Below are 20,717 nucleotides of genomic sequence, written 5' to 3'. Positions count from 1 at the left end.
GGGCCTGGAGTCCCATTCACCTCTCATTACACTGAATTAGCCTCCCTTTCCAACTCAAAGTATAATCCATTGAGTGGCATTTTACATAGGGTGTTGGATGGTCAGTGTTGGAAAACACTTGTGAAATATTTATCGTTTTCCTGTTTCCTCCCCTTTTCACCCCTCTTCTCTGCCTTCCCCTTCTTACTTCCTTCACTATAGCTTTTTCCATTTTAATTAAGGAGATTTGTACTCCTGAAGGCTCCTGGGGAATACTTTCCATGATTCTGGAAGACATATGCCACAAGGAGCTGTTCTTGTAGGAAATAAGGCCACTTAGAGACTGACGCTCCCCCAATCCTAACCCTCTTGGCGTCCTGCCAAAAGAACAGGAAGTAGGGGATGTAGGTATCTGGAAGGCAGGGCCGGCAGGGAGAGATAACCACATCCTTGTTTTCTGTACTGTGAGCTCAGACAATTGCTTTTTAAAGGTTTGGGCAGTTCTGAGCTATTGACTAAAATCGCTCCAGAAGCGAATAGTGGCATCCAGCTCTAATTGAATCCAAGCTATGCGTTTCAACATATAGTTGTGGAATCATAGGATTTTAGACCTAAAAGGTCATTTACAGTTAAGAAACTAGAGAGAGAAGGAATGTGACTTGCCCAAAACCTCACAGCTTGTTGATGGCAGGGCCAAGCCGAGAACTCAAGTCTTGTGACTTCAAATTCACATCTCTTTCTAGTAGACTATAATTCAGACCTGCCAAGCAGGTTACCTGAGATTAGAAAAGCATCGTTATTCACCAAGCAGGGTACTATAGACAAGGAGAGAATTATGAATGTTTTTTCTACAATATTATCAAGTGATTCTTTTAAGGACAGTCTGCTCAGAAATCTCTCTCTCAATGCTGGTCATAGAATTGAAATTTGAGCATTAGGGATTTCTTTCTTTGGCTTTGAAGGTTTTCCAGTTTTTAGAATGTAAACTCCTTGAAAATAAGGGCTCTTTCCCCCTCCTACTCTCCCTTCCTACTTTCTTTTCCCTTTCTTTCTCTTTCCTTCCTTTCCTTCTTCCTTCTTTTCTTTCTATTTTCATACTTTAAATAGCACTTTATTTTGTAATTTTCTAATGTTTTGTAACATTTTTAAATGTAATTAATATGCACATGCATGTATCTTGTTGCCCTACAAAAACATAAACTCCATGAGGGCAGAGATCATGTTGCATTCAAAATTTGTATCCCTCCCCTCTCCCTCGCCAAGTGCCCCCTAGAGTGGTCTGCATGGAGTAGGCCCTTGATAAATATATATTGAATAGTTTAAAATATTATCTCACATTCTATTAGGAATTAGCAGCTTGTCGGGGGCATAGCTAGGTGGCACAGTGAATAAAGTACTGGGCTTGGGATAAGGAAGACTCATCTTCTCGAGTTCAAAGCTGGCCTTAGGCACTAGCTGTGTGCCTCTCAGCAAGTCACTGAACCCTGTTTGCCTCAGTTTCCTCATCTATAAAGTAAGCTGGAGAAGAAAATGGCAAACTGCTCCAATATCTTTGCCAAGAAAAACCCAAAATAGGCTCACAAAGAGTCAGACACAACTGAAGGTAACAGTAGCAGCTTGTTGAGGGTAAAGCCTCATGGGAATAAAGTATAATATAGAGACATGGGGGACAGAGATACGTGAAATGGGGAGAAGTGTGCTAAAGGGGGAAACAGTCCTGTATGCAAGTAAAATCAGCTCAAAACTCATGCACTTGAGTCTTCCAGAGAGACGCAGACTTACCCTCAGACTCAATGACTAAGAATCACCCATCAATGAATATACATATATCAATCAGGAGAAACTCTACCATGACACTTTTTCACCAAAGTGGTATAAATAAACACCAAGGCTGGTGCGAGCCCATCCCCTTCAGGAAGCCAGGCCTGATTAAGCCAGGCTATATTGCTACTTACCAACAAAAATCTCTTAGTTATTTTTTCTCTCAGCATAATATCCATTTTGGTTCTGCCATTGTCCTTTAGAAGACATGAAATAGAAAGAATATAGGATTCATAAGATCAGAGGATCAAAATTTAGATTGGGAATGGACCTTAGGTGTCACCTCATCCAATCTGCCCCTTCTTTTTACAAATAAAGGAAGTGAGATATGTAGAGGTGAAGTATCTTACATACATACGTACATACGTACATACGTACATACATAAATGGCAGAAACAGATTTCGGCTCCTTTTTTCCTAATAGCACAAACTTTGCACAGGTTTTGATTAACTAGAGGGAAACTTTTTGTGTTTTATTTATTTTATTTTTAATTTGTGGACCAAAACTAGCATTTCCATAACATGCTATGATAAAAAAAGACGACTGCACATGAATCTGCATGTCTGTGGTATACAGGTTGCTGTTTCTTTTAAATAAATAAAAAAGTTATGAAGAGGGGAATTTTAAAACATTGCAGTTGATAGAATCATAGATTTAGTGCTTAAAGTAAATTTAAAGGTACCTGATCTAATTCCCTTTTTTGTTTACAGGAAACTGAGACACAGAGGAAGTTGAATGACTTGTCTAATGTTTCACAACTTCTGTTAAAGTGGGACTTGAACTTCGGTCTTCCTGACTCCAGATTTAGCACTTTGTCTAATACTCCACCTTCCTTCATGATCACTGGTAATAGAAGGAATTAGACCCACTTTAAAGAAGGTGACAGTTGATATACAAGACCAGTTTTAACATGGATGGACTACCCAGTCATATGGGCACTTTGTTCTAGATACTGATTTATGTATCTTGAATCATTTCCTTCATTGGTTTTGTTTTCTAACACAGATAGGTTTTATGTGAGAAAGGAAATACCATCCTATGCAGGGAATATCCCTTATACTTGGCCTAAGCTGACTCTGCCCCATTTTTAGGAGATGCTCAGCTCAGTTTCCAGTCTAAGAGAGTTCAATGAGTTTTGAGTATTCCCATATATCTAATTGTGTGTGTCCATGGTGCCCATCCACACAGAGCTCCCTAGAAGTCCCTTCCAGCTTCATCCATCATGGATAATACTCCCAATTGATCATCAATAAAATTATAAAGAGAACTCAGAATCACCAGGGTGATGGATGGAACAATCTCTAGGAACTGAAGTTACGATTAGTCAAGCCTCCGTGTGTCATTTCACTGATGACTGAAGAACCTGCAGGGAGAAAAAAATAGAATTTTGTGAGACATCTCTGGTCCCCATGGCCATGACTTGTTTTCTTCATTTAAAGAGATATAATTGGCTCTCTCTGATCCTTGACTCTCAGTCTCACCTTCCTGTGGCATGTGGGATAGACAATTATAATTTATAAAGTTGAAGATACATGAGCTTGTTACAGGCTGCTGGCTACCTAGTTCCTGGCTACAGTTCAAAGGTAATAAAGCAGCCCCAGACATAAGGTTGCAGCCCTTCTGCAGAAAAGCTCTTAATGTTTGCATCATCTGATCCAGTTTCTTCCAGAACAATCTGCTGGAAAATATTTAGCAGACATCAGCTGAGCTCACTTAATGTCCTGGTGGGCCTGAGTGCCACAGACTGACTACAATATCTCATTTGTAACTCTTTTTAAAAAATTAATTTCCATTAGTTGCAGAACAGTGGAAACCAATAAAATAGCCTAGATCTCCAAGTTAGGCCCAAGTCATTCATATCGAGAAACTTTCTCATTGTTCTTGTACCTCTATGATCACTAATGAGGAGCCATTCCAGAGGCTAATATATCAAGTAAGGAATAGGTAAGGTTCTGCTTGGGGGAGATTTGAAGTTCTACAAGAAATGTGAGATGATGGTTTTATGTTGGCCCCCAGTGGGGTTCCTTTTTTTTTTTTTCAAAATAACTCCATATTTTCCTCCAATTAATTCATCTTGCCAGAAATTATCCCAGTATCAAATCTACCTAGAAAACATTCCTCCCAGTCCTTAAAAAGGCACAGCTAAGTGGCTTAATCAATCAGGAAGAGTTGAGTTCAAATCTGACCTCAGACCCTCACTAGTTGTGTGACCCTGAGCAAGTCACTTAATCTTGATCGTCTCAGTTTCCTCTTCTGTAAAATGATCTGGAGAAGGATGTGGTCAACCACTCCAGTATCTTTGCCAAGAAAACTTTAGATGAGGTCACAAAGAGTGGGACAGAACTGAAATGAGTGAACAAAAAAATCCTTAAGAAGTAATGATCATTGACAAAGAGATAAGGGTGGGATGCAGCATCAAGAATGTGGCCACCCCATCACTCCAGCCATATAAAAAGAAGAGAAATGATGCTTGGTTCATAGGAGACCCTTAAAAATACTTGGTGAATTAAAGGAAATTAAATGTTAGGGTTTTTTTAACTCTAATGTTAGGGCTTTTCAATGCAACACACTACACTGGGCTGGTATCTTCTTCCATGCAGCTCCTCATCTATGCCTTCATATTCTCTGTGCATGTGTTTTTAGCTGTTTTAGGACAAAAAGGAGTATAATAGAAGAGATAAGACCTTGGCTTTGGGTATAAAGGAGGATGGGAACTGAAGATGCAGCTCTGAATGCATATCTATTTAATTCTTATTTTGATTCTGTTATCCCTGAACAAAAGAATATTTTTTTATCCTGGAGATGACAGAACAAGATGACTAATGGACAGTTGACATCCAAATAGTAAGGAAATAGTGAGACAGTGCTTAGCTGCCCTTGATAAATTCAAGTCACTTGACTCAGAGAACGACATCTCTGGGTCATGAAAGAACTAGAAGATATGCTTGCTTAGCCACTGTCAGTGATATTTTAAATATCATAGAAAATGAGAGAGATACCAAAAGGTTGGAAAAGGGAAAATGCTATTGAAATGTTCAAATAAGGGGAAAGAGCAAACCCTGCAAATTATAGATCAGTAAACTTGACTTTGGTTCAGCTAAGTGGCGCAATGGGTAGAATAGAGCACTTGGAATCAGAAAGACTCATCTTCCTGAGCTCAAATCTGGCTTCAGCTATGTGACTCTGGACAAGTCACTCAACCCTGTTTGCCTCAGTTTCTCATCTGTAAAATGAACTGGAGAAGAAAATGACCGACCACTCCAGTATCTTTCCCAAGAACACCCCAAATAGGACTGGTTGCTGAGAGTCAGAGATGACTAAATAATAACAAAACCTTGATTTCAATTTCTGAGAAAGTTCTAGAATACTTCCTTAAAGAGATGGTTGGCAACCATCTAGGAAAGCTATGATTGTAAAAAAAACCCCAACCATCAATCAATCAATCAATCAATAAACATTTGTCAAGTGCCTTCTACATACTGGGCACCGTGCCAAGCACTGGGTATACAAAGAGAGTCAAAATGATAGTCCCTGCCTGCAAGGAGCTTGTAATCTAATACTTCCATCAAAAACAGGTTGTTCTTGTTTTTAATGAAAAAGATTGCTGAAAAGTTGAAAAGATTATTGAGCTAATAGGTGAGGGAAATGCTACAAATATGTAGTGTTTACCTAGACTTCTGAAAAGTTTTTGATAAAGTATTACATAGTTTGTTTTTTTTTTTTTGTGGAGAAGATGGAAAACTATGGATTAGATGATAATACAAACTGATTGATTCAGAATGGTTGAATGGCCAGACTCTAAGAGTAGCTGTTAATGGATCAATGTCAGCATGGCAGAAGATTTCCAGTAGAGAATCACAGGGATTTTTGCTTGGTTCTGTATAAGTTGTTCCTTATACCTGCTCTTAATCTTTCCATTGTCCTTTGACACTCTGAGAGAGAGATAAAAGGTGGCATGTGCCATGCTGGGATGACTGGCACATTCAGTGGGGGGGTATTTGCTTAATTATCACCTCTCCCTGGACACTAAATGGAGACAGCCCAGAATCTTCAGCCCGAGAATCCTAGGAATACCAATACCTCCTCGACCACCAGCTGTACTTTTAGCCTCGCCCCAGAAGCCATCAGATATCAAGAGGAGCAATGTGCCTACCAATACCAACTGCTATCTATGGCTAGGTAAACCTTAAAGTCCCAGGAGCAGTGGTCCCCTATAGATCACTAGTCCTACTTACAGCAATCATCCAAAGGAGCAACCTTTGTAGAAAAGGAGGCAGCCAATCCTACCAACTGACAACCATCTGCCACCCACAAGACAGGGAAGGCAGTCTATATGAAGCACATTGAGATGGCTTGTGCCAGGCAAGTCAAACCATGGTCATCACAGTGATGAAGATGATGATGATAATTAGCATTTATATAGTATTTAAGGTTTACAAAGCATTTTGTAGATATTATCTCATTTTATTTCCTCAATAGCCCTAGGAAGCACATGCCATTATTATCCCCATTTTATAGATGGGGAAACTAAGGCATAGAATGATTTAGTGACTTAGTTAGAGCTACATGACTACTAAGGGCCCAAGACTGTATTTGAACTTGGGTTTTCCTAACTCTAGGTCAAGTATCCTGTGCACTGAGCCATCTAGTTGCTTCAACCTTGACTGCTACCTTTCCTCAGAATTGGATGGAGACTTCAGTCCCAAGAATCCAGAGCATAAAAATTCCCTCCAAACACTAGTCCTGCTTCCAGAGTATCCATTTCAGATATACCTTAGTAAAACAAAATTATGGAGATGTATTGACAATTGCCAACTTAGAGACCACAACTCCTGAAGATCTGGAAAATGAGGTTTGCTTTTTTTTTTTTTAACCACAGAAGTCCCTGGTTCAAAAACAGATGGTTCAACATCAGAAATAGATGTAATATTATTAGTAGAAATGACAAGAAAGATGCATGACCACCTGACTTACAGATGACATTGTAAGGACCATGGAGCCTTTCCATCTAACTTGTAGTTTAAACTTTCTATATGGATTGTCTAACCTATTAGAATATGAGCTCCTTGAGAGCAGGGACTGTCTTACCTTTTGATTTATATTTTAGTATTTAGCATCAAGCTTTGCATATGATAAGGACTTAATTCTTTTCTATTCATTCATTCTTACATACATACATACATTTATCATGAGATTCTGATTCTTTGGAGATTCTGGTACTCCATGAGTTGCAGTCATATAGAGTCATGATGAGAAAGAATATTTATTATAAAGAGATATTTGTATATGGCAAAGAATCATTTGGGATCATTGGAAACACTACCTTCCTTTACCTTCATTCTCTTCCCCAACCTCAGACATGTACACATGTGCACACATGTATGCACACACACAGACACTCACTCACTCCTCATTCTACTCAATTATGGACATGGACATGGGTTGTTATTGTGCTTCTGCAGTGATTGCCCACATCATGTGTGTTAATGTAAAAATCCTCACTGACTGGCAAATCCATAATGATAGAATGAATCTTAAAATGAAAGAAAACCTGATTATTAACCACACAGATACTGACCAGAAGATTGGAAGCTGTATGTGGTCAGGAATTAGAGTTCTTTTTAGTTCAGATCCTTTGGGGTTCATATACTACTTCTCAGCTCAGCAGAACCAAAAATAAATACTTTCAAACTGAATATTGCTTGATAAATATTTTTGAATGGAAAAATTATTTCATAATAAGATCATGTTTCCCTTTGATTAACTACTCAATGAAATATTGTATGGGAGAACACATTGCTGACTCTAATAGGAATGTAAGGTGGCATTATTGTTTTTATTCTTATTATTACTGTTATTACCCAGATCATCAAGCTCTTTGGTTTCTGAATGCAAATGAAATCATTGAAGAAGAGCTGGACAGCTCCACATGTGCATAGCTCCACACTGATCTCAGAAGATTGCAAATACGGTATGTGTTGTAGAGGAGAGATGTGTGCAAAGTTTGATAGCTTGTTATTTAAAATTACTATCAATAATTCACTTCAATGCCAAAAATACTCACTAGGTACCTAACATGCTCATTGATGATCTACATTCCTTCAAGGATACCAAAGGATAGGTGTGGGGCAAGTTTCCCATCCCTTTTAAGAACTTACTTTCTCATTAAAAGGAAAAGACTGACCATTACCACTTTCCTCATCATAATAGATTCCATTTATTTTAAGCTTTAGGGCTCATAAGATGTCTTAGGTACATGATTTCATTTTGATCATCAACAAAACCCTTGTGAGGTAGGTATTATTATGATGTTTATTTTATAACCAACAGAATAAAAGGCTGAGAGAAGTTAGCTGACTTGGTCCTGGGTCACTGAGGATCTGGGACAGGGTAGGTCTTCTTGACTCCAAGTATAGAGCCATGATACAAAGAAGACTTCCTCAAATTATGTGGTATTCATTCATGTTTAAATGTTATGATCCTGGCAACCCTCTCCCCCTAGAATGTAAACTCTTTGAGAGAAAGAATTTTTTTCTTTTTGTCTTTATCTCCCTGCACCTAGTATTATACTTAGCATCTTTCTTCTTAAATAGTTGGAATGTTGAAAGGGAATTGGCCTCTTTATCAGGAGACTTGGATTCTAGCCTTAACACTTATTATTAGCAGCATGACCTTGGGCAAGTCACCTAAATTTTTCAAGCTTCAGCTGTCTCCTCTGTAAGAAGGAGATAATAAAAACCTGCCCTAAATTCCTCATAGAGTTCTCGTGAAATCCAAATAAAATAATGTCTTTGAATTTGCTCTATATATCATAAAGCCCTATGCAAGTGCCAGGTGTGATTAGGAATTGGATTGTGTGGTACAGGCTATAAATGCCATAGGAGACAGATGGTTGTGGGCTGGAGAGGTCTAGAAAGATTTCATGGACATGGGGTTTGAGCCCAGCCACAAAGGATGGGTAGATTGTAGGTCATCAAGTAGGAAACAGAGAAGTATTTCTGGCTTAGGACAAGGGATGCATTTCCACTTAAGACCAGGAATCCCTGGCATGCCAGAAGTTCTTTCTTGCCACCCACATCATCCTCCAACTCCATCCTTCTATTTAGTGTTTCTAGCACCATTTACTTGTTTCAGTGGAAAAGCGATGAGAACAATGGCTTCCTTGAATTCTGTTCAGCTCAGGTAACTTCTCCTCCCCCATTCACCCACCCTAAACTGCAAAGCCACTCCTCTGTGACTGGTCTGTGACTATGAGGTTGGCCAGCAGGGAACTCTGGATGTAGATGTGGGACTGGTAGGAACAGGTGATGGGTGAGTTTTAATGATCACAAAGGGGGTCAAGACAGCATTAATGAGACAGATCAGTCTCCTTCCTCTCACTTGTCTTCTTTTCTGCCCCTTTCAGGAGCATGTGAACCATGGGCCTTTGGCAGAGGCCATTGTGGTTTGGTGAGAAACGAGAGGGCAAGAACCCTGCTGAGAGATTGTGTCTGGAGTATATTGTTTCATCTAGAAATTGCCCAATGTGAAGTGGAACGCTCTGGTTAATTCTTTCTCACACACTCATGAGCACACACAAATGCACATGAACAATTCTATTGAGTCATGAAAATAACACTGACCTGGGGTCTAAAGGAAATCAGGTATCAGACCTAAAAGAAAATGGATGTCCCTTGTATTTCCATTCTATTTAATTTGTGCTTGGTTTCCCACAGGAAGCTAAATGTGGTAGATTGGAAGAACTCTGTCTAGCCTACAAAGGGAAGCCAGGTGAATTGAATTGATTCAAAATAAAAATGATTGCAGTCAATAAAATTTGTCCATTGTTTTTCAATGTAACGTGAAAGTACTGATCTGACTGATGCTTTTTTGGAGGAAGAAAATCACACAATTCTGGAGATTAAAAGAAGAGGTTTTGGTTTTAATGGAGAATGGTATCCAGTCATTTAACATCATATTCTCATAATCTCAAATTCTTTTGACTGTAAAGAGAGGTTAATATTTTCTGAATCATGGAAGAGGGCACACACAGGGACAGTGATGATGGGAAAAGACATCAGCCAAGTGGAATTGTTGCTGCTGAGTGATTTTGTCTACTGGAAAGGATGGGCTGTGGGACAGGGAATCCTAAGTTAACTGTGGAGTGAACTCTCCTCCTATCACTTTACACATCCCCATTCAGGGCAAAGACTACGACAGCAAATCCTACCAAAGGCAGTCTTGGGAGGATTCCTCCCCTATCACCATTTCTTCTTTCAGGGACACAGATGTGTCTAATGAAAGACCGCACTTCATTGCCCATTACTGACAAGCCTCTGAGCTTGTCATGAGCCAGAGTGACAGCTGATTGGTCACCTCCATTCAACCCTGCTATGAACAACCAGATTAAATTTATATACTCCCTTGCCCTATAGAAGACTGGCCCAGCATCCAGGGAAAATTGAGGGTAAAGAGGTCACTGCAGCTTTATTTGGGGCTCAAAGCTTTTTTTCAATGCTACTTGACATTATCCCAGATACATTTTAAAATCTGGAACAGAAAGGAAGACTTGTAAATTGGTTTAAGGTGCCCAGAGACTTCTGGGTGGACAGCATCTGAGTCATTGCCCCTTTGAAATATCTACAGCTATAGCAAGAAGTGCAAGCCCTAGGAGCTCCCCATACACGTTTTCTGGCCAGTAAAGCCTACTCTTGCTTCTGTGCCTTGAAAACATCTTTGTTCCATGCTAAAATGCTAGGCAAATTTAAAGCCTGGGGATCTTTGGGTGTACCATTAATTCTTATCCACTGTCCCTTCTATCCCCCTTCCCCCACCCTGGAGGTCATAGGCTATTTTGTGTATGCCTTGACAACACTGTCTTGTTTCTTTCAGCATCCCGCTGATATCATGGAAAATTTGCAAAAATGTACCGTTAGCCTACTTTTTAGAGTATGCGTGCGCACGCACACACACACACACACACACATGCACGCTCACACATGGCTAATCTGTCTCCCTAGAATGCCCTCCTTACTTATGGCCATCTCCAGTTCCAACCTTTCCTCCAATGTCTAGTTCAAATGCCATCTCTTCCATGAATCGTTTCTTCAATACCCTGCCCCACATCCCAGCATTCTCTAACCTCCTATCATACTCTACATTCCTCTTATTATATTTCCACATTGTACCTTGTATCATGATTATCAGTGTATGTGCTTGATTTTCCCTACTACCTTTTATGAGCCTTTGGGAAAGGTTTATCTCATACATTTCTGTATGAGATCTCCACAATGCCTCCACTCTGAGTCCTTTGAGAAGAGGGGTTATATTTTTTTCTTTCTTTTAATCCCCAGTACTAAGTAAGGGTTGGGCACACAGAAGTGCTTAATAAATGTTTCTTGACTTGACTTATCTTTCCCTATTAGAATGCAAGTTCTTGGAAGACATGGGCTGCCTTACATTTTTATGTTTGTATCCCTTGAACATAGCCCAGGACTGAACCGGGCCCAGGGTGAATCACTTTTATTTTTGGGGGGTCGCATTTCCTCATCCAAAAAATGAGATGATTGGGCCAGATGATCTCCAAGGCCTCTGCCATATCTCAATCTATGATTCAATGATAAGAAAAAGGAATCTAAGAGAGGAAACATGATGTGCCCAGAATCATACAGCTAGGAAAGTTAACATTTGAACCTAAGCTTTGGAACTCCCAAAGTGGAGCTCTTCTCATTAGGTTAGTTCTTTGAATATCTCTTTGCAGGCCCACTGTTTACTAGGAGATGCTATAGAAAATTCTCAAGGACATCTTGCCTAAGGACAATGCTGATGAAGACAATCAAGGAAAAGTCCCTTGTGGGAGTCAGTGCTTTTTAGCTGATGGTCTTATACTCATATTTCCATTTAATTTAGAATTTCTTTAAAGATGCTGTTAGAGATTTGGACTCATTGTCAGGAGAATGGACACGTGCAATCTCGAACCCCAGAGGATATGATAACTGTGATCAATAAAACACATTAAATGAATTGCTTCAGCTTTTTTTTCTTCCTCATAAGAAAGTCTTCATTCCTTTGCTTCCTGCAGCACAGGGACCCAGCTGTGAGTCTTAGGGGAGAGGGGTACTTATGTGATACTGATGCTGAGAAAGAAGGGTAGGAAGGAGATTAGTTACTAAACGCCTAAACCAGGCCATTCAATGAGATAAGAAAGGTATGGAAATACTGGGTTTCCTTCCTCTTTGAGAAGGACGGAGTATGAAGATTATGGTGAAGTGAAAAAAGAGAGCAAGTAATTAGGGGATACTCTTCTGGGGAAAGTTTGGGTAGCCTCTCCTCTCTCAAAGGATCTCTGTGTCCTGTGTGCTACATTTCTGAATATTTAGAGATGATAGCTAAATAAACAGCAGTTTGGATAGAATGGAAAACTGGGTTATCCCTCACCGCACCCCACCCCTATCCTTACAACGTCATCGATCAAGTGTAGAAAGGATGAAGGCTTTAAGAGATGAGAAACAGAGGCTGAGGGAGGAGTCTGGAGAGTGTTCTAGGGACTTGGTGGGGACAAGTTGTAAATTCAACAGACAATGACTGTATTGACCAAAGATGAAGGAGCAAATTGCATTTGCTGATCCTTTGGAGATAAGGGAAAATTATAGTCTACTCCTTTTTTTGTTTTTTATTTTAGTTTATCGACTCAAGTCTCTCTCCAGCATCTAGATGAAATATCATGTGCCATGTCAAGAGTTACTTGAGCTTATAGGATTTCTCTTCAGGATCTCTGGTTAGTATGGGCAGGACCAGTAAAAAAATAAGTCTAGCAAGAGCTCTTTGGAATTGTGGGCAAGGTTCTTCTTTTTCCACAGCAGAAACTTCCAAAGAAAGCAGTGAACTTTTTGATTCATTAGTGCAAATGTTCCAAATGTCCTTCTAAAGAGAAGGCTCAAGACATAGTATTAGCACAGGCAGGGAAGGCCAGATGTGAGAGAGAGAGAGCTGCTTACTACAACTGCATAACTTATTTTTTAATAACTAGAAGAGGGTAATGGGGTCTCTCTGTCCAGGCCCCTATTCTTGGGAAGATGTTTTCAAGTAGAATTTATGAAATTCTAGAGTGGGAAGGAGGCCTTAGAGATCAATAAGTCCAACTCTCTCATTTTAGAAGAGAAAACAGACCTGGAGACAGAGGGGGAATTACTCAAGGTCATACAGGTAATTAGGAATATCATTGGGTCAAGGTCTCCTGACTCTTGATCAACCTAGAGTGGTTGACTGACATTCAAAGTCAAACCTAGTAACTGGCAGAACTAAACCTAAAACTTGACCTCCTGACCTACCAGTGCAGTTTTTTTTTTTATCATGGAAAATCTCTCTCTACTAGAGTCTGAGGGAACCTCAAAAGAGTACCTTAACTCTTCTGTAGTCTGAATTTATTATTTTTTTCTAAGGAGACTTAAAAATGGTTTCTTTTCCTGATGAGCTGGATAAAGACATGAGGTTCAAAGTGAAGAACAAAAACTCTGTGCCACCATAGATAATGAAGCAAAACTTCTTAGTTGTGGACACAATGTCGGTTTCTTCTGTGTTCTATCTTAATGACATTATACCTTTACAGGAATGGCCTTGGGGAACATGGTAGGGAAAGACAACGATAAAGAACTCACAGTTGGGAAAATGCTAGAATAGAAAAATATTTCCTCTGGCCTACTTAGGTCAAGTTTAACAACCTCAATAGTCTCAGTTACTGGTATGGGGGCAAAACCCAGCCATTTACCTGGGTGCATAATTCCCCTCAATGTGCCTCATTTCTGACCTTCTAAGGGTGCCCAGCTGTAGCTGTCCTATCTCTTGAAAAGTCCAGGGAAAGTGGAAAGCTCAGGAAGAGGCTGTGATCTGGTCTTGTAAAACCCTATCAAGATGACCATGAGGGAATTCCTTAGTCAGTAGGGACTGATTCTGAAATATCAGAAACATATTCTTCTTTCCCCACCTTTTTGTTTTTATGGGCAAAATTTTCTTTCTCTTCATATCAAGTTTAATGTGACTCGGAGGAACTGCAGCTTAAAAAAGGTGAGCAAAAGTTTTGGGGGAGAACGATGATTTCAAAGGGCATTTTCCAAACAACCTATTTACCCAACCAATCAGTACTATTCTCACCCCAGTCACCTGCAAGCCTTCAATATAGGTTTTCCAATCTGGCTCTGAGATTGTTCAGAAATCAAGGTCGTTGACTGGCTATCAGAACTCCCCTATCCTCTCCTCCCCTCTCCTTCCCTCCTGTCTTCTCCTCTCCCCTCTACTTTCCCTAACATCCCTTCTAGAAGCAGGCAGAAATGCAATGAGGCCTTGAATTGGAAGGCTCTATTTTTTCCTTAAGAAATCTCCATGGGCTGAGAGAAAGCGTAGGTGGAAAAGTGAAAAGAAAAGAAAAGAGGGAATGAAGACAATTTCTACATTTGCACTGAATCTTTGTGGGGAATTTGGTACTGAGCAACAAAAGTTTAGAGTAAAGCCATGAGGGGAAACCTTGAAAACTTCTACAAATGAGAAACTAGGCAGTAGAAGTCATTCAAAGGGCATCATCAAATAACTGTCTGACTGACAAAGAAGACAGATCATTCATGAGTCAACAGCGAGAGATAACTGGTGGATAGTCTTCCTATTCCATTGATATCCTGTGGTGTCGAATAAGAGTTATAGTGCCCCTGCATTGAGCCTGTGGGAAACATGGGCAGGAGTTGGAAGGGTGGGTAGTCATAGATGGATTATGATTGGCATTATTCGAGAATATATCAACATCAAGAGATCACAACTATCTTTGGAGAATACTACATTAGCAGGGCATATTACAAATACCTCTTTTCAGGCACTCTGGCTCTTTTTTTAATATCCTAATTAATCAATTAGTTTTTATAAGACTTTATCTTTCCTTCCTACTGCCCCCTCAATCGAACACTGAAAAAAAATGAGAAGAAAAAACCCTTCATAACAAATATGGATAGTCCAGAAAAACAAACTTCTGCTTTGGCTATGTTCAAAAATGTGTGTTTCGTTCTTCACTCTAAGTCTACCAGTTGTCTTGCAGGAGATGAGTGGCATACTTTATCTTTATGAAACCAAAGGCACCTGGTAGCACAGTGGATAGAGAATAGAGCCTGGAGGCAGGGAGAGCTCCATTGGAATATGGCCTCAGACATTTACTAGCTGGGCACTGCTGGACAGGTCACCAACCTCTATTTGCTTCAGGGTCCTCAACAGTAAAATGGTGATTCTGGTCCTGAGGGACAGACAACAAACATGGGGATAATAATAGCACATACTTCACAGGGCTGTTGTAAGGTTCAGCAGTGACAGCACTTAGCCCAGTGGCTGGCATGTTGTAAGTGCTTAATAAAGGCTTATTCCTTTCTTCCTCTGTCTACTTTATCGTTGTAATAATCAAAACTTTCTGTCCTCCTCCTCCTCCTCCTTCTTCTTCATAACACAATAATATATATGGTGTGTGTGTGTGTGTGTGTGTGTGTGTGTGTGTGTAGTATGTGATATATATTCATATATCACAATTTCTTTAGTGGTATGTGCCATTCTCCTTTAGGTGGCCATACTCACAGTTTCTAGGCTAGAGATACCATGAAAGGGGCTTCTATAACTATTTTGGTGCATATACATCCTTTTCTTTTTTCTTTTGGAGCATAGGACTAGTAATGCTCAAAGGGTATACACCTTTTCAGATACAGTTCTCAACTGCTTTCTGGAATGACTGGACCAATGCACAACTCCACCAGCAGTGATGTAATGCAGGCCCTGTGATTCTTACTGACTTCTTTGGAGAGAGGAATGGTAGGCTGAGTTACAGCATACTGTAAGTATGTGAGTATATGTGTGTGTGTGTATGTGTGTGTGTGTTTTCATCCTTCATTGCCGAAGAAGAACATGCCATCAGAGAAAGGATGACATAACTTGCACTTGACTGTGTTTTGAGTGAGGGAGGGCTGTGCAGCATGGTATGAGGGAAAAAGCTTTGTTGTTGTTTTGTTGTTTCAGTCATGTCTAACTCTTCATGATCCCATTTGGGGTTTTCTTGGCAAAGATAGTGGAGTATTTTGCCATTTCCTTCTCCAGCTCATTTTACGGATGAGGAACTAAAGCAAACAGGGTTAAGTGACTTGCCCAGGGTCACACAGGTACTAAGTGTCTGAGGTTAGATTTGAACTCATAAAGATAAGTCCTTTTAGCTTCAGCCCCATACACAGTGGAGCCACCTAGCTGCCCTAGGGAAAGAGCATCATATTTAGAATCAGGGGGCATTAATTATACTGTACAATAGCTCAATTGTACTGGTGTAAAATTGGCCAAATTACTTAATCTCTTAGGGACGTCAGTTTTCTTGTCTATAAAATGGGAGAATTGAACTAAATGGCCTCTCTGGTCTCTTCTAATTCTAAATGTATGTGTGACCCAGTGATCCAACACATATTAAGAACCCAAGGAGGACCTGACAGGAAACAGGGGAATGGAAGTGCTTGTGTTTGGGTTTGTGAACTGTGGAAAGTATTTTCAGCTCTTATTCTATTCTCATTCTGGACCCAAGAGCAAGTTCTTCCTTTCCTCAGTATACCCAGAGTAGAATGTTTCCACAATATACCCTTAGATTTACATCTCTTGTGTGATATGAAGATCTAAGGGGGCAATTAGAGAATTCAAACTGTCTGATCTTTTGACATCAAATGAATAATTTCTATCAGGGGTGAGGGGCTAGTTTAAGACTTTGACATATCTCATGCCAATCTGGGGGAAAGCTTTTGAATGAGGAAATGTATACAGAGTCAATTTCATGAGTCACTTGCTCTGATCTAGGGGCAAAATATTTGATAAGAGAATGAAGAGGCTTTGATAATTGAAGTCCAATGTACTTAGCCATGCAAAGCATGCCTCTCTGATAGGGAAATGGGAAGTAGTCTCAGACAGTGTTAAGTCATTTATTTGTGTTTGATGTCTCCATCAAGAATCTATGAAGAAAGAAACATGATGTTTGTGGTGAGACACTAAAGGAAATGGTGCCAATAACTCAGCACTCTCAGGGCAGGTTTTGTGGATATGAAAACTCAGAGAGACATATGCAGCCCTTTTATGCTATGATGGACTAGAAAATGAAGAGTATGAGACATGGCTCTAATCCTTGTAAAAAGTGCAGTCCTGGGAGGGGAGAAAACTTAAGATTTATGAAAGTGAGTGTTGAAAACAAATAAATTAATTAAATTTAATAAAAAAGGAACTAAAAAAAGTGCAGGACTATTGAGAAAATTGAACTAAATGGCTTCTATGGTCTTTTCTAAACTTACACATACTTTATATGCATGCATGCATCCATCCATATATTTGGATTTCTGTATACATAATCATTATTGAAGAAGACAACTTGAAAAGAAATTTAAATTTTCAAAGAGCTATCCCCCTGTAGATAGATAAAATGTTTGTATACCAGTTTCATATTTGAGGTTGAATTAGAAATTGGTTTTGAAAAGATGCAGGGGCAAAAGTCCCAATTCATGATGTCTTCATTCCTGTCTCTGTCTAAGGTTTTAATCCCAAGAATGACCTGCACCTTAGTCCATTATATAGTATTATTATAATAATCTATATAATATAATAGTCTATATAATAAGTGAGCCATAAGAGCATTAATCCTTGATTAAGGAGAGATGACTCTAGACCAATGGTGACCTTCACCACTGGGTTTGAAGTCGGAGGATCCAGGTCCAAGGGCAGACTCAGATGCTTTCTCCTTGAGTAACCATGGGGCTTCCTATTCATGTGACCATGTGACAATGAAAGAAAATACAGTTATTTAGTGCTCACTATGTGTGAAGCACTGTGCTAAATGCTGACAATGCAAATACAAAAAAGAATGAAAAGGTCTCTAGTCCCAAGGAGTTCAAACTCTGAATTGAAAAGACAACAGGAACAATGAATGAATCTGCAGGGCACATGGAAAGACCCAGGGGTCCTCAGTGATCATCAGTAGATTAGTGGACAATGCCCAATGGTCTGGAGCTTATCAGCAGGGCAGAGGTAATAGTAGCTCTCTGTCTCACCAGAAGGCTTGAAGTTGGAGGTTCTAGTTCATCCAAGTGGTACGAACAGCAACTGCCCAGTTGAATCTGGAAGGTCTGTCAAAGGGAAGGAAAATGAAAAAGCCACTTCTACTGGGGTTCTTCCAACTGGACAGCTTGAATGAAGTCTGGGCAGTCTGGCTTTCCTCTCAGATGGGTAAAAGAATGGCAAAGGAGTAAGGCTACCCCTTTTCCATCCTCTCTGCCTTGCCTACCTGGATGAGCTCTGGGGTAGCTTATGTGAATCAGGGGAAAGAGCGATCACTTAAACTCCCTGAGCTGAGCCCCAGTTTCTTCAATCCACTAACCAATCAGTCAACCAATAAGAATTTTAGTGTCTACTATGTGTCAGGCACAGTGCTAGGTACTGAGAATACAGATGTAAAAATAGACGCCCTCAGGAAGTTTGTGTTCTACCAGAGGTATACATTAATGTGTTGTGATAGCATTTGTACAGATGAGTTAATTTTGCCCCCATGTCGGTAAACTGAGACTATTGAGGTTAATTTCAGTTTGTGACTAAAGGTTAGGAGAGAGAAGAGGACTGGGGGATTCATCCAAATAGATGTCATTGTTGGATGTCCAGGAGCTGATGACGTTATAGAGAAAGAGGGAATAGAGTGAGAAGGCACGGTACTCTGGGATATACCACACATGCTACTTTCAATACCTACCACTCAGGGCTATGGGGGGAGAGGAGGGAAGCATTTTGTAAACCTTTAAGTTCTACATAAATGTTAGTTAAAGTTTTAGCAGCCACAGTAGTAAAATGAACTAAACTCTTCAGTTGCCAAGAAAGGGTTTCCCACCAGATGCCAAGCATTTGATGCCTCTTTGATCCTCTGGGTGAAGGATTCATAAAAATAAAATAGAAATAAAATGAAGAACATCCATATCCTTTTGAAATATATGAGATTTGGAAGCAGAATAATTTGGGAAGCAAATCCAAGTTATGATCTATCAAAATCATCTCTCTCCCTGCTCTGAATTGCAAGTTCTGTCATTTGATATACATCATAGAAATCATTTTCATATAGTCAAGGGTATGCTGGTAAATGTTTAATAACCAGCTCTCTGGAAAAGTAAATGTACTCAAGGCATACTTTTGAGCTGAATCTGCTTCATGAAGCACATTTTGCATCACTTTCTTCAGTCTAGACAATCAATAAAAATAATAAATCAAACCCTGATTTGTAATTTGTCAGTTTTTGAGATGTAAATATCCACAATGGAAATTGAACGATTAGCCCTCAAGACCAATTTGAGATGGCTCCAGGACTTTTTTTTACATATAGTCCAACCACCAAATTGGGACAAATCAATTCAACAAGCACTTATTAAGTACCTGCTATATGCCAAGGACCAGTTTAAGCGATAGGGATATAAAGAAAAACAGTTCCAGCTCTCAAGAAGCTCACACTCTAAAGAGGAGACAACATGGAAACTGTACAAACAAGATATGGACAGGATAAATTGGAAATAAACACCAAAAAGAAAGCAGTAGCTTTAAGGGAGATTAGAAAAGAATTATTGCAGAATGTGGGATTGTAGTTGAGACTTGAAGGAAGCCAGGAGGAGAAGTTGAGGAGGGAGAGAATTCCAGGCTTGAAGAACAGCCAGCAAAAGTGTATGTGGTGCTTCCCCCTTGCTCCTATCTCACTGCTCGATGTGGCCCCTTAACCCCCCTGCCATGGCCACCTTCAGTGTCAGACCTGAAGCCCAAGCCAAGGTAGATGTGTTCAGAAAGGAGTTATGTGCTCAGGCAGAGATCCTACTTGGAACCTATTTCCCGGTGAAGGTTTCAGAGCTGGATGAGTTCTTGAAGGACCCATCTCTGAATGAGGCTTATCTGAGTCTCCTGAAGGCCGCCCTGGACATCCCCATCCCTGACCCAGCCAAAGAGAAAGAGAAGGAAGAACGTTGGAAACAAGAAGAGAAGGAAGAGAAAGATGGAAAGAAAAAAGAGGAAGATGAAGATAAAGGTCCTCCTTGTGGACCTGTAAGCTGCAATGAGAAGATTGTGGCTCTTTTGGGGCGACTGAAGCCTGAAATCAAAGATGTGAAAGAACAGCTCAACGTGGTTTCCATGTGGCTGCAGCTACAGGTGCCCTGAATTGAGGATGGAAACAACTTTGGAGTAGCAGTCCAGGAGAAGGTATTTGAGCTGATGACTACACTTAGGACTAAGCTGGATGGCTTCCAAACCCAGATCTCAAAGTACTTTTCTGAAAGGGGTGATGCAGTGGCTAAAGCAGCAAAGCAACCACATGTGGGTGACTACCGACAACTGGTTCATGAACTGGATGAAGCACAGTATGGAGAGACAAGACTCATGATCATGGAGATCTGAAATACTTATGCTGTATTATATGATATCATCCTGAAGAACTTTGAGAAGATCAAGAAGCCCAGGGGGGACACAAAAGGAATGATCTACTGAAAAATGGAGCCTGCCTCCCTTCTCCATCACCCCTTAAGTAAGATTATCTGTCTTGCCACAGTTCAGCTTCCATTAGAACTTCCCCTCTTATCCATACCTTGCCTTCTGAGCACCAATAAATTTTGTCACACCAAAAAAAAAAAAAAGTGTATGTGGTTATTGTAGTTTGTTCTTCATTCTCCAAGAGTGCCATGGCATCAGGAAGGTGATGCCATGACTTTCGAGTGAATTGAATTTAAGTGAGGCAGGACTGTGCAAAGTCTTCAGCCTCACTTTCTCCTCCAGAGCCATCTGGGTCCAGTGGCCAGACATAATTCAGGACGACAGGAGATGGCCCTGGATGCAATGGGAGATGTTGACTTTTGTCTCAGTTTGACTGAGGCAACGCCCA

General features: G+C 40.1%; 1 pseudogene; it reads left to right on the top strand.

The window, feature by feature from the left end:
- The first annotated feature begins 19,524 nt into the window (after positions 1–19,524).
- Positions 19,525–20,472, top strand: LOC140529353 (proteasome activator complex subunit 1 pseudogene; annotated as a pseudogene).
- Positions 20,473–20,717: the final 245 nt, after the last annotated feature.

Source organism: Notamacropus eugenii, chromosome 2, assembly GCF_028372415.1.
Source record: "Notamacropus eugenii isolate mMacEug1 chromosome 2, mMacEug1.pri_v2, whole genome shotgun sequence".
NCBI lineage: Eukaryota > Metazoa > Chordata > Mammalia > Diprotodontia > Macropodidae > Notamacropus > Notamacropus eugenii.
The sequence above is the reverse complement of the archived record's forward strand: the minus strand, read 5'-3'. Positions and strand labels throughout refer to the sequence as shown.